This window comes from Schistocerca serialis, chromosome 7 (genome assembly GCF_023864345.2).
Source record: "Schistocerca serialis cubense isolate TAMUIC-IGC-003099 chromosome 7, iqSchSeri2.2, whole genome shotgun sequence".
Classification (NCBI taxonomy): Eukaryota; Metazoa; Arthropoda; class Insecta; order Orthoptera; family Acrididae; genus Schistocerca; species Schistocerca serialis.
The window spans coordinates 195,578,599-195,603,072 of record NC_064644.1 but is presented as its reverse complement, the minus strand read 5'-3'; the positions used below and the strand labels follow the sequence as shown (position 1 = coordinate 195,603,072).

Sequence of the window (24,474 nt, the reverse complement as noted above, 5' to 3'; positions counted from 1 at the left end):
AGGATGATCCCTGAACTAAAACTTATCTCTGCAAAGATTGGCTTCGAAATGACTACCAGCAAAACAAAAATACTAAACCTAACAACAAACCACTTATGACTGGAAACCAGTCTGAAGAAGCTGTTTATGAAAAATTTATTTTGGTCACGAATTAAACAACCGAAAAACAATCTAAAACCTGACATTCCTTCCGAATAAGACTGAGCTGGGCAGCATTCCGGAAAGAGATTCGTCCTGACCAACAAGGATGTCCCAAATAACCGGAAGGATACGTGCGTTTTACCAGCTGCAACTTACGGTCGCCGAACTGTCATATACAGTGTATGAATTTCACCGCAAATCGTTATCAACTTTTCTGCCAACATCTCATTTCAGAAATGGAGACGTTTCGTGGCGCTTCGTATCACCAAATGTGTCACATCGCAATTACTTCGTTTTGGGGCATCTTAAGCAAAAAATCTAAGCGACTGTGAACACGCTGTTAGACATTTGATAAAATATCCACTGAAACCAAAAACAGTGTCGCCCACTTCTTGTCAAGACTTAAGGATCGTTTTACAACGAATATTATGGAAAAGTCAGTTTCGGCACGGTGAATCTTTTAATGACGTCATTTTCAAACCACGTCAAACATAGTGGTAATTGTTCAGTTTGACGACTGGCTATCTGTTAGGCTACAATGAGTCTGCTTCCTACTGGCTTATTACGAGGTATCTTACTTTAGAAAAATTTTCTAAGGACTGTAATATATAGCACGTACAAAATTGTACGGATCATCTTCCAGGACACATACCTCACACGCAAAAAAATAAAATATGATATTCGGATATGGGTCCGAAAACTTTTTACTCTCATATTACAACTTCAGAGTACATTTACATCACTATTTTGCAATTCATACTTACGTGATGCCGGAGGTTTCATCAAACCAATTTCAGAACACTTCTCTAGCGTTTAACTCTCAAATAGCACGTGGAAAAAGGAACATTTAAACCTTTCCGTGCGAGGTCTGATTTCTCTTATTTTATTACGATCACCATTTCTCCGTAGGTAGATGAGTGTTGCCAAAATATTTTTGGCATTCGGAGGAAGAAGTTGGAGATTGAAATTTCGTGGAAAGATCTCGCCACAACGAGAAACACCTTTGTTTTAATGAATGCCACCCCAACTCGCGCATCATATCCGTAACACACTCTTTCCTTTCCTGCAATAATACAAAACAGCTTCCAGTCTCGGAAACATTTCGATGTCCTTCGTCAATCCTGTCTGGTAAGGACCTCACACCGTGCAACGATACTCCAGAAGAGGACGGACAAATGTAGTATAGACAGTCTCTTTATCAGACCTGTTGCATTTTTTAAGTGTTCTGCCAATAAAACGCAGTCTTTGGTTCGTGTTGCCCGCGACATTTTCTATGTGATCGTTCCAATTTAAGCAGTTCGTAATTATAATCCTTTGGAATTTAGTTGAATTGATGGGCAATAAATTTTGTATGTTTTATCGTGTAACCGATATTTAACCGCTTCCTTTTGGTGAAGTGCCTGACACTGTTTAGAGTCAACTGCCACTTTTGGCGGCAATCAGTCTAAAGGGTTGCTCATATTGTCTCCTAAAACGTTAATACAGATTAGGAACAGGAAAGGGTCCGTAATTAGAGCGCTTCCCGTCAGTTACTTTGAACATGCCGTGACAATGATTTTATTAATATTAATGATGTGCACAAGAGGGCAAGCCATAGGTGTCCAACAAATCCGTTCCCCCAATATTACTATTACCACGTATCCCGTGGGACAAACTCTGTAGAGTTCAGAACTCAGAGAAGGAAGTATCAGCGATAATGGAAGTTTGAATCAGGCCTGAAGGCTTGATGAGACAGCCCAATAATTACGAGGATCTTCCAGATAAGCACGATATCCGGGTTCGAGTTCCTGTTTTGCACAAATTTTCAATTGGGACTATATTCTCATTACCAACCGACCCACCCTAACGTTTCCCAATAACCGTGGATCTTGCCGACGTAGGGTGACTTGCGTGTCTCCATGATACAGGTAGTCGTACCGTGCGTGCAACCACAATGGAGGTTGTATCGGCGGAGAGCCCAGACTAACCTGTAGTTTTTGAAGAGAGGCAGCAGCGTTTTCAGTAATTGCTGGGACAACTGCCTGATCTTGCAGTGTTGGTACCGCAAACAGCTGAAAGCAAGGATAAAAACGGAGGCCGTTATTTTCTCGCATGCATCTCTACTGTATAGCTTAGTGATGATAGCATCCTCTTGGGTAAAATATTCCATAGATAAAATATTCCTCCATTCAAATATCCAAGGTGGACCTACTCAGGATGATGTTGCAAAAAAAGGCGGAGAGACAGGGTTGTAGTCTGTCCCCGACGTTATTATTCCGTTAACTGAGCAAACAGTAAAGGAAGACGGCTATCAACAGAAACAAAATAATGTTAATGGAATACAGTAGGATTAAATCCGACGATACTGTAGGAATTAGATTAAGTATTGACACATTCAAAGTAGTAGCTGAACTTTGCTATTTAGGCAGCAAAATAACTAATGTTGGCCAAACTAGACAGAATATAAAATGAATGCTGGCAATAGCAAGAAAACCCATTTCTGGAAATATCTGCCTGGAGTGTAGCCTTGAACGTAAGTCAAACATGGGCAATATATAATACGCACTCCGTCTTCAGGCCACAAGTGGCCCATCGGGACCATTCGACCGCCGTGTAATCATCAGCTGAGGATGCGGATAGGAGGGGCGTGTGGTCAAGCATACCGCTCTCCCGGTCGTTACGATGGTTTTCTGGGACCGGAGCCGCTACTATTCGGTCAAGTAGCTCCTCAATTGGCATCACGAGGCTGAGTGCACCCCGAAAAACGCTAACAGCGCATGGCGGTCCGGATGGTCACCCATCCCAGTGCCAGCCACACCTGACAGAATTAACTTCGGTGATCTGACGGGAACTGCTGTATCCTCTGCGGCAAGGCCGTTGCCCACAATATATAATAGAAGTTTTTAAAATATGGTGCTCCACAAAAATGTTAAAAATTGGATGATAGGTCGAATAAATAATAAAGAGGTGCTTAATCCAAATCGGGGAACAGAAATTTATGACACAATTTGAATAAAATAAGCGATCTGTTGATGGGATGTGTCCTTAATTTGGTAATAGAGGAACTGTGAGGATAAAAACTGCAAAGGGAGACGAAGGGATGAATACAGTAAGCAGGTTCAAATGGATATTCATGTGGATGGATATGAAGAGCTTGCACAGACTAGACCAGGGTTGAGAGCTGCGTCAAACCAGTCTTCCGACTGAAGACCATATTATGCGGACACTATAACGTGGCTGTTTCACGTAGGGAGAGTTTTACACTATGGTTGCGTAAGACAGAGGTCACGCCTGAACCACCACTGCCAACCGCAGCAAACAATTGCGCTATAGCCACTACCAAATGCTTTGTGTACTCCAATTTGTTTTGTGTTGTAGATTGCTTTCTTTTTATTATTTTGAAATGTGTTAAGAGGCTACTCCTGGTGCATAAAGGTATCTGAATGCGACTCTCACCACAAAGAAGGGAATCAGCGATCCTTATGACAGTTATGTCAGTTCTGCCTTCGTGGAAGCACAGAACGCGGACGTTCGAGAGGGGGGCGTGGCTTATACCGCGCACCGCTCCTCTCCCTTCCGTCAGTCGTTCTCCACTGCCGCGATATACTGTCCGCGTAACAATAACAACACACAGATTCAGTAGGGTCAGGAATGGTTGGAGAGTAAGAGGAGGATAGCGAGGATTGCTCATAAATCTAAGTAGCAGCTGCGATCAGCATCCCGAATTGTAACTGTGCGGGAATGCATCATTTTGAAGTAGGTACGGTACAGCAACTAGCGACAATTATCGTTGTGGATGGCGAAAAAAGCGTGATGTAGACTCCACTAATAGAAATACAAAATAAGAAGATTTAAAAAAGTTATTCTTTGGCATGGGTGGTTCGTGATGGGGTGACAGACATTACGGAATACCAGCCAAGTGATTATTGCATAAATAGCAGTGCATCACCTCTTGTTACGAACGCCAATATGAACGAGACGATCGGCAAAGTTACAGCGATGACCGAAGGCGCTACACAGTGTATTACAGCTATCGAAGACGGAAATGTTTCCTCGCAGGGTTAATGTATGCAACAGCCTCGTCCGTTAGTAGTTCGCTGCAAAGTTTCGTCAATCTCTCAGCGGCGCTGTACCGGTTAGCCAAGTTCCGCAATCACCAAACGAGGCCATTTCCTCTATTTCCCAACGGAGAGCGCTATCGATTTAGTTTTCAATTCGGACAAATCGTTGCCAATGCGTCCGCGGCGGTCCGCCGTCGCTGTTAAATCCAAAGTGGAATGTGTTCTCTCTTAATTACACGACTGGATACGGACGTGATTTCTCACGATACGCAAGGTCTATTATATCCTCGTTCGTACTGTCCTCCTTTCAATTTATCAACTTGCATCAACTTTACAATCGTTTGTAATTTAATTCCAGACTGCGACTGAACATGGCAACCATTGAAACATAACCTCTCTCTCTCTCTCTCTCTCTCTCTCTCTCTCTCTCTCTCTCTCTCTCATCTTTCACAGTACTCGAGTTATTTCGCAGTAACTTATTCTTTCCCACCGTTCAAGGATATAATTTTTATCTGGTGCATTCATTTACCTCAGGCTACCCTATTTTACAGCGGATACCCATAATGTTACATCAGACTGAAATCACGGAAAAAATTATTATTGGTCAAAATTTATAGAGGGAACAGTGTAGATGCCTAGCAACGTCTAGATGAACTCCATGCCATCATCTTATGGCATTCAAATTCACCTTAACTACTTCGACTTAAATTCTGTGAATGCGAATAACTTGGCTTTAGTTGTTTCAGATATAGGTGTACTACCCATCAGTAACATACGAAAATTTGTGCCGGACTGGGACGAAAAACGCGGACTTGCCGCATATCGCGAGCGGTCGCCTTTACTGTTAGGCTATCCGTGCACGCCTCACCTGAACACCGTGAATGAAACACGGCGAGATGGAACTAGACTGCCAGAAAATTAATTAGTAGTTGCATACATCGGCAAGGTCTAAACTTCCAGTAAAGAGCTAATTAAGCTTAATGAAATGCATAAACCTGTACTGGTATGCAGGCTGATTGGAACTTCATGTTATTAAATTACTGCTTTTGTTAACACTACGAATAGAGAACGTTAATTTTTTAATCTGCGGGGAGGGTATAATTGATCTTTTATTGATTGGGAGAACCCTCACGAAAAACTAGAGATCGCAGGACACAAACCATGTGGAAAAATTTCTAAGGACACGGTGAAGAGAAACAACGAATAAACCATGAAAGAAACACACTTTAATTTCCACATGAAGGATTAACATTTGTTAAATGCATAGCATGTTTACGTTCCACTTACAAACGTCACGTCACAAAGGTTGATGAGTAATGTGAAGTTAGTTCGGATAACATTTCATAACTGTTCGGATAACATTTCATAACTGTTCGCGGCACTTTTCGAACGGTGGACCATGGAATGTTCAACTGTCTTGACACAGTTCCATCACTGCTTGAAGATAATACATTTCGACCGGAAAATTCAGCCATAGCAACGGTACGTTCTTCAACAATTTGTGGCACAACTGGCCATCGCCCACTCCCAGGAACAATTCCCAAATCGCCAGTTAATTCGACCTTCCGAATCATTTTCTTCAACCACGGTGAAAAAGAGGACCTCTCCGTATTCCTTTAGTGCGTCGATATTCGCGGAGAGCAGTAGCACTAGTGCTGCTGTTTTGATAAAACAGCTTTACGGGTACAGCCCTGCTCGCCTTGGCCAGATCCAAGTTGACTAACTGCAATTTTAATGCACACTGATTGGGCCACTCAAAACATACACAAAAAAGCTAAAATCGCAAAACCTGATGTGTTATTAGGATTAATTACGGTAAGGCAAATCGAAGTCTGCAGCCTCGAGAAACCTATGCTCCCTGAATAATAGTGGAAAAACTGCGTAAATTTTTGGACGTTTTTCAGTTGCTGCCTTCTAATTCAAATTATGCATTTTCCGATGTTTGTCTTTAATAATATTTTAAGGTATTTTAAATAGGCAGCAAATTTAAGTCAAACCGCAGCTCTATACGGTCAATGTTTCTGAGATGCGGAATTTCAAATATTCATTTTTTTTTACCGAAAATGAAACTTTCAAGTTTAGCTCATGTTTTGGTCTGAATATCGGCATAATCTTTCATCCTGCACGAAAAGCCACGAGAATTGAAATTTTAGCGAATTTTATTGGCTTTCATTACAGGAAAAAAAAAAAAAAAAAAGTTTCCAAGCGCAGCAGTTCTCCTGAAATCACATAAACACAAAATGTTAGAAAACTGAATTTTTGAAGAATTGATCATAAACATTTTTAATAACTGACTGGGGATTCAATGAAAGGAAAATGCGTAGCATCATGTTCAAAGATTGGACTGTATTTTTACATGAATTACATGTATTACCATCCTCCATTTCCATCCACAGACAAAATACTATCCTTCAGCTGTGGAATCGTGGGAGGTGCTGAAATAAATTGTCACCTGTCTCCAGAAAACCCACTCAAAGGGTCTGAAAAATAACTGGATGCTTGATAGGGAAGATAAATTGTAAAACAAACGTAAAGTGGTAACTTTAGCGACAAACACCAACTGAAAGTGCGTTGACGTGCATCCATTCAACTTGTTTGAAAGAATGTTGTTCACTAAGCACTTGGACAGTGAAGTCAATGGGCATTTTTAAATTCTAACTGGCCCCTTATCCACTGTATTGTTCAACGAAGAGGGGTTGCGTAACGGGTTGAAATCAATTTTCTACGCCGCTTTTACTCCACTTTCCCAAAACATCTCTCTTGAGGCCAGAACATTTGTAGTGGTGGATGGGGGACACTTAGTCCACAAGGCTACCTGGCGCCGAAACGATTATATTAGGGCAATCGTTGCTACTTACATCACCTACACATTAAACAACTTTGGCAGGAACGTTTCAGGGGTATTTGATGAACAGCTTGAGGAGAGTTAAAACTCCAAAACGATTGCAGCCCTTTCTTGCAACGAGATCGTGTTTGATTCTTCAAAATGCCCCAGGAGAAACTGCTAGCTAGCGACTCCAAGAAGAGACACCATATTGACCAGTTGGGCTCTGCGTTGGGTCTCGCGGACATTGAAACTAAGATGACAACAGAAGATGCCGACGGCGACATTATGCGTACCGCCCTCGATGAAAGCACATCCAATAAGAATGTGAACGTGGCTGGACAGTATGTGGACTTACTGCTTCTCTTCGGTTTGGGCTTGAAACGTTTACTTTCAGAGACAAGTGGCACTCACTTTCCCATCACTTCTTTCGGTCAAGGAGTAATACAATTGCTTCCCGGATTTGAACTACATTATGTTTTGCGATTTTAATGTCTAATTTAATTGGCCTAATGCTTGTGTTTCAATCCTACGGCATCGTACCTGTACCGAAGCCTAACGGGAAGTCACGACACCAACATTACTAACAACGCAAATCCTGCAGCAGACAGTCTGAACATCACTCCTATAAATATGGTACCCATATTGTAAGTAATTTTCCGTCCACAATGGGTCTGGTTCAAAATGGTTCAAATGGCTCTGGGCACTATGGGACTTAACTTCTCAGGTCATCAGTCCCCTGGAATTTAGAACTACCTAAACCTAACTAACCTAAGGACATCACACACATCCATGCCCGAGGCAGGATTCGAACCTGCGACCGTAGCGGTCGCGCGGTTCCAGACTGTAGCACCTAGAACCGCTCGGCCACACCGGCCGGCTGGATATGGTTGCGAAAGTATATAAAGATAAAAGTGCAAAACTTATATAGCACGTTTACTCTTACAGTGGCACAAGGCTGTATGCCTCCCCCTGCATTCGTTACAGTGGATAAGGCAGGGGTACAGTAAACGTCAGGTCACGCTGAGGTTAAGGTCTTTAAAGATATAATGTTGATTCAGTTGGACAAGGATGTAACCTAAATTATTTGCACTAATAATCCGGTATTGTTGATTAGTGGCTCCCAAAATGGAAAGACTGTCTCACCTTTCATTTGTATGGAGGAATGTAGTTACTATCAAAGGGAATGTGACCGAATACTGAAGATACATTGCTTTTCCAAATTACTTAACATTTTGGAGTGATTGATTAACGGTTTGTTGCTTAACAGCTATCTCGCTATTGGTCCGTAGCATTTTAGTACACGCCTGATACACAATCGCTCAACAGAAATCGATATCCATTAAAAGCAATGCCTCGTCGAACTTTGATGACATCTTCCGCATGTAGATGTCGTTTGTTTATGGGCCAGTTTACAGGACAGCTATGAGTTCTCGCTCGTTGCCTTCTCCCCGCATCGCGTAAAAACGGCCCTGCTACGACAACTGCGCCGGGCGTGTTTCCACAGGTGGGTCGTAGCGCCGGCAAATACAGGCGGCGGACAACTTAATATCCGGCCGGCCCACCCGTCTCTCCCAACTTCCGCAGCCTCTCCTCGCCTCACCGCGCACTAATTGTTTAGCCCGAGAAACCTGCTTCTGCACATTTAACGCACCAACTCCCGATTCAATTACTTCTCCGCTATTTTCCTCCGCCATAGTGAGTCACGACATTTTGCAGCAGACTTGAGCAACGTAATTAGCGCGGCGGAAGCCAGCTTGATTGCATTCCACTTAGTGATGTAGCGCTCGTACAGCTATAAAATATTTCTTTTGCACAATTTGGTGAAGAAGACACTTACGTGCAATAGCATACCGAAACATTTTTTTCCTCAAAAGAGACACCGTTATTCTCACATAATAAGTTTGTTTCGAGGACGATAAAACTGCTGGTACATCTGTTGCCTTGAAATTATGCAAAAAGGACTAATAAAGGTCTTAAGTAACGTAAACATCCCATTCAAGAGTAAAAATTCTCTGACTCATTAAGAATCAAAACGTTAAAATGTACATTGGTGTTCTGTTCAGAACGTGTGGACGAAGGTAACTTTCGTATGATGTATGACTGCCAAGTAACATACGTCGCCGAAACTTGGAGCATACATACACTCATGTTATGTTTTTCTCGTTAACACCTTGAACGACTAGAGATAGGAGTTCACATTCACAGGACTTACACATTAGTAAGTCCTGCAGAAATGATTAGTATTTGAACCATGTCCGCTGGCGGGCTCGAGGCAACATCGACACTGTGGCGCAACACCACCTAACGGTAAAATTTGCCCTCGCCTCTCCCTGTCGGTATAAACCGGAGGTAAGGGATCAGTGTGACTTGAGCAGACGTGCAGGATGCATCGCAGACGTATGCGCGAACCGCACCGTCATATCAGTGAGTTTGAACGAGGGCGCATTGTTCGCATGAGAGAATGTGATGGATGCATCCATCTGGGAAATTACTACTCGTGTGGGACGAAGTGTTTTGGCAGTGCAACAGGTGAGCGCAGAATGGTTCACGGAAGGCCGTACAACACGTCGAGATTGGTCAGGTCGCATCACCCACACCACCCCCAGAAAAGATCGACACCTCACCTGAATGGCATTGCAGGACAGATCTGCGTCCTCTTGGCTCTCGCTCAACAGTGGAACGGTGCAAGAGAGTAACACATCGTACACTATCAGGGGTGAGAGTCCGTCGCCGATTATTACGGCATGGGTTAGGCCGGTATTACACTATCAAATTTCTTTGTCAAAGATTTGATCAAAGATGTGATCAAATATTCCGTCAAATATATTTGACAAAGATCTTTGACGTAGCGCTAGAAGGGATATTACACTGTCATCAAATTTTTCGTCAAAGTTCAAGATGGCTGACAACAACTTGTTATTAACCGCAGCAGTTGCACGTACCGCAATTGCATCGTGTGCACATGCGGAAAAGAAGTGGGGGAAAAAAAGGAACCATACATACAAGGTTGACAGTCTTAAATTCCTGGGATTACAACTTGATAAATTCAGTTGGGAGGAGCACACCACAGAACTGCAGAAACGCCTTAACAAACCTGTATTTGCAATTCGAGTGTTAGCAGACATAGGCAACATAAAAATGAAGAAGCTTGCATACTTTGCCTACTTTCATTCCTACTTTAGTTCAAAAAAGGGCCACTACTTAGGAACACTCATCTTAAATAATTTGCCAGCAAACATAAAAATTTTAGTTACAAATAAAGATCAGTTTAAAAGAAACCTGAAAGACTTGCTAGTGGCCAACTCCTTCTACTCCATTGACGAAATTTTTAATGGAAACAAATGATGTATTTATTCATACTATTAGTATTGTTATTTCAGCTTAAAAAAAAAATTGACATGTCCCACATCCACGAGGATGTCCTCAGCACGGATCTATGGAACGAAAAACTAATCTAATCTGGGTGAAGCCGTGGGTTTTACGACGACACGATAAAAGCATTCAACAAAACTTGTTAGGTGAGCTTACAGTGGAAGACGTCAAGTTGTACATCAACTACTTAAGAATGGATGAGCATACATTTCTGTATGTGCTCTGTGAGGTGTATCCTCATATCACAAAGCACAACACAATATTCACTTAAGAACTGCTACATCTTCAGAAGACAGGCTCACTGTAACACTCCGATTCCTTGCTACATAAGAGGGTTATGTTAGGTTAGGTCAGGTCAGGTCTCCAATCTTCTTAATCTATTTTTGTATTCAGGATGCCTCACGCTGTAAAGCGCTTCATCAGCTTCATACATCTCTATTAATTTTGTAGTTGTCGGCACACACCAATTGTAGTTGCCGGCAATGTTTATAAAAACACTACAGACGACAGAATGCAGCGATGCTAGCGCTCCATGTGATAACATGTCACATTGCAGTGAACAGAAGACAGGCGATTTCCTTGATCAAATCTACAGCGAGGCCCTAGATTTGATCAAATATTGGACGACATTTGACAAAGTCCCTATTACACCATCAAATATCTTTGACAAAGATATTGGACAAAGAAATTTGATAGTGTAATACCGGCCTTAGGTGCGCATCTTCCACTTCTCTGCCTACCTTTGATGCTAGACGGCAACAATCTGTGGAACGACGTCACTTGGCGCAGGAATGGCATCAGATACAGTTTCGAACGAATCCAGTTCTGTCCGTTTGAAAATGATGGCCACATTTTGGTTCCTCGCAGACAGGGATCAGCATGACAGTGTTAGCATTGGAACAAGTCATACAGCGCGAACTCAACGCCTTATAGTTTGGGGTGCTATTCGGTACAACCACAAATCACAGTTGGTGCTTGTCCAGGGCACTGTGACCAGTGTCACCTACTGAATGACATCCTGCGACCCGTAGGCATATTCTTTCTGCACAACACCCCATCGAAATTTCTCAGGAAGACAATGTACGACCACATGTTGCTGCACGAACACATGCTTTCTTGATGTCAGAGAATGTCAACCTCTGGCATGGCTCGCCAGGTCACCAGATTTGTCGCCAATCGAAAGTGTGTGGGATATGGTGAAACGACGGGTGCAGCACTGTGAACCAATGCCAACCTCCACAGATCAACTTTGGAACCAGGTGAATGCAACATGGATGGCTGTACTGCACGACGCCATTCGCGACTTATATGCGTCGATGCCATCACGCATCGAACAAGTTATCAGAGCCCATGGGCGACCCTGTGCCTACTAGGCAGGAGGATACATGCTGAACCGATGTGACTGAAATGCTAACCACTTCTGCAGAACATCCAAATGTACATGTCCTGTGAATGTGAACGTCCACAATCTCTAGTTCTTCAAGGTTTTCTTTTTTTTCTTTTCTTTTTTTCCCTGAACGTGAGTGTAGAAAACACTGCTGCGACATAGTACAGAAGGTAACAGAAAGAAACACGCAGTGAGACAAACAGAAATGTCATTTGAACTTACTGTGATTTATGATGGTCCCTTGGACATTGCAAAAGGCGGGACATGTTTTTCAGTAGGAGACGTAATCACTACGAACGACAATACATGTTTTGCAGCGTGCACTCTTGCTAGCCACAAAGCTGGTAAGATCTTATCTTCATCCACCAGCGCTGTTGAAAACTGCTGGATGGTCGCTGGTGCTGTATACCACACGTACTCAATGATGGGATTAAAATTGGGGGAATGTACAGGCCAATTCATTCACCGAAACCTCAAAGAGCTTCTCCACCTGCGCTGTCAGATGCGGTCGCGCACAGTCCAAAAAAATGTAGTCATGACCAAATGCTCCCCCGAAGACACACGTGGAGAAGGAGTACGATGTGACAGTAACGTTGACCGGCCAGCGTAGCGTATTCAAAGATCTGAAAGTCAGCTTGCCCTACCAATATTACGCCTACCACAGCATAACACTTGGACCACGACAGTGATTCTGGGTGCATTACGTGAACCCAACGCTCTCCATCTGAGGGTGCGTCCAGAATCACTTCTCGGACTGAATCTGCTCTCATCCGAGAATAGCATGCGACCTCAGTCCTCATTCGTCCAGTCAGCACCATCGCAAGCCGTGCCGCCAATAACGAGATTTTCGCTCTGCAGCGGAGTGTGCACTGATATGAAGCTCCTGGCAGATTAAAACTGTGTGCCGGACAAAGACTCGAACTCGGGACCTTTGCCTTTCGCGGTCAAGTGCTCTCCCATCTGAGCTATCCAAACACGACTCACGCCCCGTCCTCACACTGGCGGAAGTAGAGCTGTGAGGACGGAGCGTGAGTCGTGCTTGGATAGATCAGATGGCAGAGCACATGCCCGCGAAAGGCAAAGGTCCCGAGTTCGAGTCTTGGTCCGGCACACAGTTTTAATCTGCCAGGAAGTTTCGTGCCGCCAATGTTCGTGTGTCAACGGAACGCAATGTACAGGTCGTCGGGTAAAGACACCACCCTCATGTATTCGCCACGCCACTATGGAGCATGAGAATGGGTCTCCTGCAGTCTTGTTAATGCAGCTGCAATGGAACCCACTGTTTGACGTGGATCCCTTCTTGCCTGTTGCACAATGTAGGGGTCACTGCTGCTGCAGTTGACCGTGGTCGATCACCTATTATCCTTCGGGAAGCAGTACCTGTTATTCGGAACGCTCCCCGTTCACGTGAAATAATGCTGTGTGCAGTTCCCAACTACACACGTCGCACTTAGCCTTTCTTCCAGCTTCGCAGTGATTCTTTCCAGAATGATATCGTCGAAATACTGTAATGTCTTTGGGTCATGTTGTAATGAAGGCCACCACCATGGTGCACCGTAACCGCTCGCTGACTGACACACATTGTGTTTTCCCGTTTCCTGAACTGCCTCGTATTACACTGACAACCCTATTTGGCGGTTTAATCATGTTGACCTCACGCCATCTGACGTCCAGTTTTCTGTGCACGACTGGGAGACCTCTGGCAGCTTTGACACGCATTTTCACACATTTCCACTGAGTTGTTAGTATGTTACGTAATTTTACCTACCTCGTTATCACGTTTTGCAGAGCAGTGTATTATCTATGCAATAATTACAAAGCACCACTCATACTCATGATGCTTTGTCAATAAAGCCTATCTCCTGTGGTGTAACAGGCATTTAAACTGCATTCCGACGTCCTCGACTCTCTTCCTATTTGTACTTATGCTTTAATGCCCGTGTAACTACCATGCACTTTGTTTACAACTACGCACCGGTGTGTCTGTTGTTGTCGTCGTCGTCGTCTTCAGTCCGAATACGGTTTGATGCAGCTTTCCACGCTAGTCTATTTTGCCCAAGTCTTATGTCTGCGCAGCTACTGGCTATAGCTCTGAGCACTATGGGACTTAACTTCTGAGGTCATCAGTCCCCTAGAACTTAGAACTACTTAAACCTAACTAACCTAAGGACATCACACACATCCATGCCCGGGGCAGGATTCGAACCTGCGACCGTAGCGGTCGCGCGGTTCCAGACTGTAGCGCCTAGAACTGCTCGGCCACTCCGGCCGGCCGCAGCTACTGCAGCCTACCGGATGGTTATAATTAAAATGCAGCTAGTCACAGAGGTCCAGTGTGGGCTGTAATTATCCTGCGACAATGAAACTTTGTAGATATTCTAATGTTCTAGCGGAACCGATTTACGCTGTAAAAAATTATTTCCAATTTTGTGTAGACCGAGCGAGGTGGCGCAGTGGTTAGACACTGGACTCGCATTCGGGAGGACGACGGTTCAATCCCGCGTCCGGCCATCCAGATTTAGGTTTTCCGTGATTTCCCTAAATCGCTCCAGGCAAATGCCGGGATGGTTCCTTTCAAGGGGCACGGCCGACTTCCTTCCCCATCCTTCCCTAATCTGATGAGACCGATGACCTCGCTGTCTGGTCTCCTTCTCCCAACAAACCAACCAAACCAATTTTGTGCGCCAAGTGCAAATCTGGCGCTGTAACGCAAGAAAGACGTATACAAATGTTTCCACATATAATGAATTAGGAAAGGGACGTGGGCAGAAAAGACGAAGCAAGCGAGAGACACGTAATGTTAATTTTATTATTAATCGCAGCTTCCGCAATTTGTTCGAAATGAGCATCGGAGACGTCGATGAGGTGCTGGACAGCGCCAGATTTGCACCTGCTGGCCAAAATTAAAACTATTTTTTCAGCTTAAATCGGTCCCACATTAGCGTGTCTACCACGTTTGGCTGCCATACGATAATTACAACCCACGCTGGACGTCCATGAGTAGTTGGACTTTAATATAAGCACCCAGTATATCATTCCTTTCTGTCTTGGTCTCCGTCTACGATTTCAACTTGCCACATTTCTCTCCATTGCCTAATCAAATATTTCTTGACCCTTCTTTTAGACAAGCTGTGTCCTAATGCTCTTTCCCCTGCGATTCCATTCAGCACTACATCAGTTACTCGATCCATTCATCTAGCTTTCATCATTGTTCTGTAACATCGCATTCGAAAGCTATTCTCTTCCTGTCTGCACTGTTTACGTCCACCTGTGCTTCATGGACTAATAATTACGTTTCCAAAATTTTGCCTCCGGATTTCACTTTCCCGAAAGCGTCTAATTTCTATTACCGCAGACAGACGAATAAACGAAGCTAATGCGTTCTCATTCTCAGTAACCACAATGATTATTTGCGGAAAGTAGTAACTGAATGTACTAATTCTGAAGTTTATTTTAAAACTTATGTTCTCTAACCTCAAAGATGACTTCTCAGCAACTTTATAGGTCTTGCTGCAGAGCAATCTGTATCATTATTCAGCGCAGAAGTGACGTCGTTAGAAACGTGTGTTGTTTCCTGCCGCATTCAGGAGGTCTGAATTTCTGAAAGCAGCCCATACGCCACTGTTGAACTGCTTTAGCCACTGGATGTGCGGATGGTACGCTCACCTGCAACATAAAGGATAGAAAAGCGCTCAGTAAATCAGACCATGAGCGAAGCTATTGCGCAAAGTTTCTTGCACACCGCAGGCGCAGCGAATCTTATAAGGCAAGTTTTTACTCTAGCGGCAGCTCGGCGGAACTGCCTCTCACTGCGGAGCTATGGAACAGCTTCAGAGATACGGTACAAGGGCTGCAAAGAAATATTCACAGGATGGTCACACAGAGACATATACACACTGCAATAAGCAACAATAATGAATTTGCCTTCAGCAGGAATACCAACGAAGATTTAGTGCTTTATGATTTCACAGCACCGCGTGTCTATATTCCACAAGTGTCACCTTCCGAACTGAAGTAGTCGGGTGCAGCTGTCCGATGAGAGTACCTTCAGACAGTGTCCCACAAAGATGAAAATCTATAACATATCATCATCAATGAAAGATATCGCAAGAGATTTGACAATGCACAAATGGAGAACTTTTGCTGTATGATCAGTATCTAGCGAGATGATTTTAAAAAATGAACAAATGTTGGAAAACCCCTGAGATGAGAAGTAAGTAATGCGACGCATTACGGGGCTGGGCTCCGCCTTGAATTGCCTTTTAAATAGCCATACTGTGTTTCATAGTTTTCCCAAAATTATGACAAGCTTTATGACCATTTAAAGAAGGCTCTACAAAGCCTAGCCTCTTGGAGACTAAAGACCCGAATAAACAATAATCCACTGATGATGAGACAAATGTGATGAAACACATTGGGCAGTAAGAAGATTTTACCCTTCACCTCATCAGGCGGAACCTAAACCTCATAATTTAGTCTGTAAACACTGCTACTGCAATAGCATCGAAAACGAGATGATGATAATATGACATGCTGAGATTTACTATGATACTTACAGAATATGAGACACAAACTAAAAAATAAATATTACTGGTAGGTTTACAACGTGATTAGAGAGAAAATATTACGGACACACTCAGGGCACTCAAACTGGACTCCAGAACTTCAACAGTCTCAATGACTGTTGCATAAATTTGGAGACACGTAAAGGAAGACTAACAATAATATGAAGTATTTTATAGCATGTCAAACAGAGCTTTCCGCTGTTCTAAGACTTAATCCAGGATCTCTGCGCACCAGTCTTTACGTGTATTATTTCTGTGGCGCGTAAACTTATTTCTGCTCTTATAGTGATAGCTGACGCATCCTAAAGTAACAGTGTCAGACAAAGGATCTCTCTTTAGTATCATCAGTTTCTTGATTTTAATTGTACTAAACATTTCAATAACTCCATCACATTGTATTAGAGAGAAAATTGATAATACAAAATGCACTCTGGTGAAATGCACTTATGAATAAACCGGTGTTGTCAAAGAAAGATCACAATAAAGCTCCTCGAGGCAAACACCAATGAAATAGCGTATGTTGGTTCAAACTTTTGCTCACAGAATTAAAAAATGGCTAATGTCATTAGGAGATGTAAAAGAAAAGTAATTCAGTACCTACTCTAAACAGACGGTTTCTAAACCAGCAGTAACACTTTGCAAAACAAAAAAATCCACTACTTTCTAACATGACCAAGGAATACAAACTAATCGTATCCAAATCAAACGAATGGCATAATAACGATGTGAAATTCACTTGCCCTTTTCTCACTTGCTATTCTGTGAACTATGGCTGAAGGACAACATGCAGATTCCATATTCCTAGATTTCCTAAAAGCATATGACATGGTACACCACCGCTGACTATTAACGATGGTACGAACATACGAAATATGTCCATAAGTACGTGAGTGGTTCAAAGACTTCTTAATAGAGAAGACATATTAAGCAACATAACGCAGTATGTTGCCCTCGACGGCCAGTGTTCATGAGAGGAGCCCCAGAGAAGTGTTTTCCATGTACATAAATGATCTGGCGGACACGGTAGGCAGCAATCTGCGCTTGTTTGCTGATGAAGCTACAGTATATGGGGAGGTGTCAAAGTTGAGTTACCGTTGGATACAAGATGATTTAAACAAAATTTCTAGTTGGTGCTACGAATGGCAGCTGGCTGGCTCTAAATACAGAAATAATGTACGTTAAAAGTAGATGAGTACGAAAAACAAACCCTTAACGTTCAGACACAGCATCTGTAGTGTCCCGTTTGACACGAAGTCCTTTAAATACCTGGGCGTAGCGTTGCAAAGCGATGTGAAATGTAACGAGCATGTGCATGTGAGGATTGTGGTAAGGACGGCGAATGGTCGACTTCAGCTTATTGGGAGTATTTTAGGGAAGCGTGGTTAATCTGTAAATGAGACCACATATAAAACGCTAGTGCGACCTTATCTTGAGTGCTGCTCGACTGTTTGGGAGCCGCATCCTGTCCGATTAAAAGAAGACATCAGGCAATTCAGAGGAGGGCTGCTAGATTTGTTACCGATAGATTCGAACAAAACGCAAGTATTACGGAGATGCTTCGGGAACCCACATGGGACTCGCTGGTGAGAAGACGACGATCTCAAGCGACACCATTGAGAAAACTTAGGTAACCGGCATTTGCAGTTGACTCAGAACGATTCTATTGCCGCCAACATGCATTTCGCATTAGAACCACGAAGATTAGATACGAGAAATTAGGAGTCATACGGAGACCTAGAGGGAGTCATTTTCCGCTCGCTCTATCTGCGAATGAAACAGGAAAGGAAACGGCTAGTAGTGGTACAGGGGACCCTCCGCCGGGCACCGTACGGTAGCTTGCGGAGTATGTACGTGAGATGCAGATGTAGAAGGATAATAGTTCTGTTTATAATAAATGCATACAAATCGTGTTGATTTTTTTCTGCAGTAAGCGAACACAAAGGCACAATAACAGAGAAAGATATGTGAATTGCTGCAGTTTGGTGTGTGAGAGTATTCCTAAGATTTCCGAAAGATCCCAGAACAAGTGTTAACAAGCTGCCCGCCTTAGTATATTGTTTCATATTTACGACATAACTGCTCGCAGAGTGATCGAGGTGAGCTCGTTATAAGAACCTTTTGTATGCTGAACTAACACACCTTACAGCTTTCAGTTCCAGTAGAATCCCAGCTTGATTCCCACTATACACATAATCGAACGTCTTACAGTTTATTTTTCTTACGCATTAAGGGATACATATCTCCTCCACCACGCAGGAGAACAAGTTTGTCGTACAAAGTGTCTGAGACGCAAATACTTAAGATTATCTCAGGGGACTCGCGGTGACAGCACAATGAAAATTAGGTCAAACGAGAATTTAGCTAATGATCTTCCGAATACAAACAATATACTGAGGTTCATGCATTATTGTTCTTGCTGACGGTGCGCACCTTGGAGAGACAGGTTGCTTTCTGTACAGGGTGTCCTTTCAGCGGGCTACTGTAAACCTGAGACGTATCGAAACACACACCGCTACAGTATAGAATGTCGTCTCCAACTGACCCGGCCTCGATTTCACTTTTCCCCTACATAATTTTTACTTGTGCTTCAGCTGTTGCAATATAATTTTTTAATTCGAGTGATACCATCTGTATCCTGCGAATTATAAGTAGAACAGTTCGACAAAAATCTTTATCGACAGCTACTTTTCAATAATTTTCTTGTCAAGGTATTTCTCCCCAGAGCCATAACGTAATTATAACCATGTTAAGTACAACGGTGAAGCCTGCATATGAATGAATAACCTTTTTTTTTAATTTCAAGGCACCCTTTTATTAACTTCTGTATTTTGTATTAGAGAAACCACCATTTCATTAATTTCTTTTTGAAGTTCCTGTGCCTTTCGTATGAAACCAACGATGCTATTGCAAGACAGACACACGTAACGGAACACTGAGGTATCTCTACGAACGTAGTGGATTTCAACAGTAACTTACAGAGTTCAAAGCAACAGTCTGCGCGGAGATTGTGCTACGTGATTGTGAGATTTCGACGTGTGGTTATTCTTTGCAGTTATCGTAATGAGCTCACTGACTGTGAAAGTAAGTAATTAAGTATATCTAATGTTGCTGAGGTGTGTGTGTGTGTGTGTGTGTGTGTGTGTGTGTGTGTGTGTATATGACTGTTTCGAAATGAAGGCACTGAAGCGCAATGTACTTTTAATATAAGTTCACTAAATTTTGGGTCCATTTTGCTTGTCAATTAGGACTATAATTTGTTCTAGGCATTACCAATTCACGAATGTTTCGAGATGTGGGATTGAGTCTAGGGAAAATGCGAAATTGCTTTCAAACGTATCTCATGAAATGAAGGGTGGTTGAAAGCAGAATGTCTGAATGGTTCCAATGACAAATCACAACTTTAAAACAATTGACTGTTTACTTTTTGCCAATTTCTTCTTGTACTCCTTGCTTACTATAATCACAAAGGCCAGTTGTGTGAAACTACATTAAAATCAATTTTTTATGTTGTTGGATTCAAAGTGCTAATAATAAAGTATTTGGGGGTCAGAGAAATGAGCACCATTGTCCAAATGAATGAAAAAATAGCATGCTGGATGTTATGCTCAAAGGGGGGCGGGAATCTCTTAAAGCTCTGGCTACTTTAAAGAGGGCGAGTCGATTATTACCGTTTTTCATGCTACGCGTTGACGGCCGCGGAGTTCATGAGGTCCTGCATAGAAAAAATAACATCTATTGCATAAATTTATCAGAAGCTTGCGAGATTACAGAACTGCGTATCTGACGGCAGAATGAACTGGGAACACTGGCTGGTGGGCACAGGGAGTTCTTTTTGCTCTGACACGCCTGCCTGGCTGCGCGCGCCACAGAGCGGATGGCGACGGGTAAACAAACGCAGCTGACGTACACAGGGACGCCGCAAGCCGCTGTTTTGCTGCGGATTATTTGGCTTGCTCACACAAAATAAATGCACCGGTCTTTAAAACCGGAGGCTCGGCGGGTAGTGGCGGGCCTGCCGAGAGGGGAAAAAACGCATGTGACATTGCAGTACACGTGTGCGAATCTCAGTGCCGATTCGTCGCCTGGGGGCGGGCGATGCTCGTAAATCTCGCACGCCCTCGGTGACTGCCGTAGCCGATATCGAAAATGTGGGCTGCATATGGGCTGGTAGGAACACGAGCCGATAACACGGCCCGACTGCACGATGCACCAGCTGCTACGCTGCGTATCTGTTAACAGGCTATGGTGTTATGGTGCGTCGTTAGTACTGTAGCGCACCCTCATTATAGTGCTGAGAAAATACACACCAACTAGAAATAAATAAATCTTTATAAACATAAAGTTTCCTTATTTATGCATTCTTCCATCATTTCTTGGAAGCACAATTCCATGTTTAAGGTTGGATAACAAGATAACTTTTGTTTTATTGATTTTTTTTATTTCTGAGTAGTGTTCGACTTGTTGAGCCATCCTCAGGAAACATCTGACAAGCGTCCTCAAGAGACACCAGGTCGTAAGTAACAAAAAATTGTAAGCAGTTATTCAATCCATCTGTACAGAATGTTTTGCACCAAACTTGTTTATTTTCTTAATATTGTAAACTGAACAACTGTGTGAGAAACTATCAAACTGAGCACTCATAATTTATATTGTGCACCAACATGTTTTTTAACATTGTAAGTAACATTTTATGCAACGGACAATATTAAACGAAATAAATAAACTACACAATATTACAGCATTACAGGTGATAGTGTAATATTGCTGATGTTTGTGAAGTCGTAACATTGGTTGACGAGTTGTCAAAGTGAGCACTCTTCATTTATGTTGTGCACCAAATATGTTTTCTGACATTTTAATTTACAATTTACGGAATGGATAATACTAAACACAATATAACCTGTAATACTGTAACATTGAGTATTTTAGTAATTTATTATGTTTAATAACATCCATTGCGTACTGTTTTATTTACAATGTTAAAAAACATGTTTGGTGCACAACGTAAATAAGCGCTCAGTTTCAGAGTTTCTCAAACACTTGTGTAATTTGCAATATTAAGAAAAAAAAACAAGTTTCGTGCAAAACATTCTGTACAGGTGGATTGGATCTTTGTTTATAATTTTTCATTACCCAAGAGCTACTGTCCCTTGCGGACGCTAGTCACTTGTTTCCTGGAGATGGCCCAATAAGCAGAAAACTAATTAGAAATAAATAAAAATCAGTAGAACAGAAACAATTTACTCGTTATTCAACGTTAAATAAAAGTCCTAATAACTAATGTTCTTTCTTTCATGCAACGTTATCTGTTGCAGATAGCATCAGCTACAGTCAAGTGGAACTGTTACTGTATATCAAGTGTTCAAAACGTTCTCAGCTATACACACTATCAATTGTGTGACATTCTCTTGCATCGCAAGTTAGGTGCACGTCTCTGTATTGTGTAACAATGTTACCGTCGTCGTCTATGCGGGATTCGGCTGCCGTTCTGCTGGTTTAGCCACTCACGTAACCACAAAAGAGTGTCCATTGAAAATAGCGGCGATAAACCCTTGATGCCAAAAACAGAAAATGGAGGATGTTTATCGAAAACCTGTAAATGTTCCATCTATCCTCACAAATGCAGGCAGTAATGAACGTAATTTATTAGACACCTGTAAGACTTACTGTTGCCCGAGCGGCACGGAGCACATATCTAAACACTCTTTAAGATAAATCTTTCACAAAATACCTAAATTCCCACTCAGAGTTGGAAATTTCTCACCATAGTAAATCCTGATTTCCACCACTTTTTTCTGTTAATAGCAATGAAGCCACATGGCTGCCAATCTTGAGAAGAAACTGTCAGTAATTACATGGCAAACACGAAAGGTGCCCCTCCTCTGGGAAAATTTTAAGAATTAGAAGCCTCATTTTGGCTTTAACAGCTGTATTTCAGACATTTTCCGACCCTAAATGAAGTAGATACATTTAAATGATCATATCTTTATATTCATATAAAACGTAATCCAAGTTTTCATCTTTTATAACGAAAACTGCTTCAGCCTCGCCCTCCCGGCTAGCCGCGCGCTCTAACGCGCTGCTTCCCGTGCGAGAAGGCGTGCCGATCCCCCCCACGAACCCGCCAGGCGGATTAGTGTCGAGGTACGGTGTGCCGGCCAGCCTGTGGATGGTTTTTAAGGCGGTTTTGACGTTCCGGGGGGAGGGGGATTCCACCGGGGCCGAACCGCACAATGACTCTGGGTTCGGTGTGGGGTGGCGGTGGGGTGAGTGGACTGCTGTGGAGGCTGTAAACCACTGAGGGATACGGCGGGACGAAGCCTCTCCGTCGTTTGTGGGTCCCCGTTTACTTCTGACTGCTGTCCCTTGCATATTCTTTTCTGCTCCATACAAACGATCGAACTTTCTGTTGTTGCCGGCCTTTCGTATAGCGACAGTTCACCTAACTTGCTGATGATGAATTTTTCCACAATCAGATAATGAATCTGTGTTTTTTTTATCTGCGCCACTGCTGCTGGTGCGGAGCCACGCAGTCTTTTTTTATGGAGTCACGCTTCTGTTTAATATTTTTTTACAACTATGACTTCGAACATCCCAGGCGCACACCTCTGCCTCACAGCGTGTGACATGTTCGTAATTTTTGTTCTTGCTCACTCCACTACTTACAGGAACACACGCAAACACAACACGCAACACTACGGACAGAGCGAAAACAAACATTAGCGGTGCGTAGCGGCATTTATTGGTAACAGGCCAGGAACAATATTCCTTTGATCAGTAGCGACGCAGCCATGGAACGCAGATATCGTGTTGCCAAGATGTTGACAACTTGTTGCGAATATTTTCAGTCCAATATTACCAGCGAATAATGTTGCACAACATGTTTGGAACTCTGTATAAACATTTCTTTAGTAACCCGAGGTGACGAAACCATTGCAGACAGGTTTTCTACGTACTTAGGAAGGAAATCCTTACAGTCTACGAAACAGCAGAATATAATTATCAATGTAAACCGTACCTTATTCCACGTTTTGAAACATGAAATTGTAAAATGTCTATTTCCGTTATTTTTAGTAACTTCCCATAACTCCTTAATTAAGGTGATAAATCCGTAATAGTTGGCAGTCATGAAGTCAGATCAATCACTTCAGATTGTTATTACATTATTATTAACTTATCTACCTTTTATCCTCTACCTAACCTATCATCACCCTCAGCAACTTTCTGGGTGCCACGATTCGAAACCAAAATGAAAAAGCTTTCACATTCGGCGTCACAAAATACTCTTATTAACTTTGTGTCGTTTAAGGGACCAGCAGATACCTGTTCTCGCTAAGGAGGTAAGGAGTGGCTGACTGGTGCAAATTCTCTTCAGTACTGGACCAAGAATGCCCCCATTTCCAATGGCATCTTCATTACCACGAGTTAAGAAGCGACGCAGTGGCTGAAACACTTACCTGCATTCGGGAGACGCGGGGTTCAGATCTCCGTTTGTTCATACTGATTTAGATTTTCCTATGATGAAAAATGGTTCGGTTTCTTTGAAAAGGACGTCATCTATTTCCTCTCCCCTTCTTGCCCAATCCGTCTGTGCTCTATCACTAACGACCTCGCTTTGGATGGGATTTTAGCCTCAATTCCATCCCAATTCTTTTCTCCAAAAATCATAAAATACATTCCGTTGTGTCGTCATCTTCATGGAATACCCTGCTAGAAGAGTCTTTCTTCTCGAGGACAGCCACTAAACACAAATGCCAAAATTCGCTTGCCATCACAGATATTTCCAGACTGTCAGGGTAAGCGTCGGAGCTAGCGGAACGAAAAAGTGATCCAACGGAAAATTTTCCCAGACAATGTAGTCAAACAAGCCTGTCGCCGCTTCATGACGCTACTTCAGGCCCGTCAACACGCACATTATTCGTCCTGTTACGGCCGCGTCTTGTGGCCTGTACACTGTATACAAGCAACTGAAAATTTTGCGCAGACAACATTCGAGCAGTAAACTGCTATGTCCTCCCACCTAGTATTTATAGATCTGCATATGTATCATAGTGAATCTAAAGAATTTCCGCGTGTATACGTGCGGTTATAAAAAAGCGCGAGGTTGTGTAGCGGTGATAAAGCACTTTTGAGACCGCAGAA

At 42.8% G+C, this 24,474-nt stretch overlaps 1 protein-coding gene across 4 annotated transcripts in view; it reads right to left on the bottom strand.

Moving 5' to 3' along the window:
- LOC126412584 (protein kinase C and casein kinase substrate in neurons protein 1-like) overlaps window positions 1-24,474 on the bottom strand; it is a 548,284-nt gene that overhangs the window by 302,208 nt on the left and 221,602 nt on the right. The window contains exon 2 of one of the 4 annotated variants that reach the window (XM_050082245.1): window positions 2,109-2,192. The exons of the other annotated variants lie outside the window; for them this stretch is intronic. The gene's annotated coding sequence lies outside the window, so the exon portion shown is untranslated. The remainder of the gene's footprint in view (window positions 1-2,108; window positions 2,193-24,474) is intronic. 4 annotated transcript variants of the gene reach the window in all.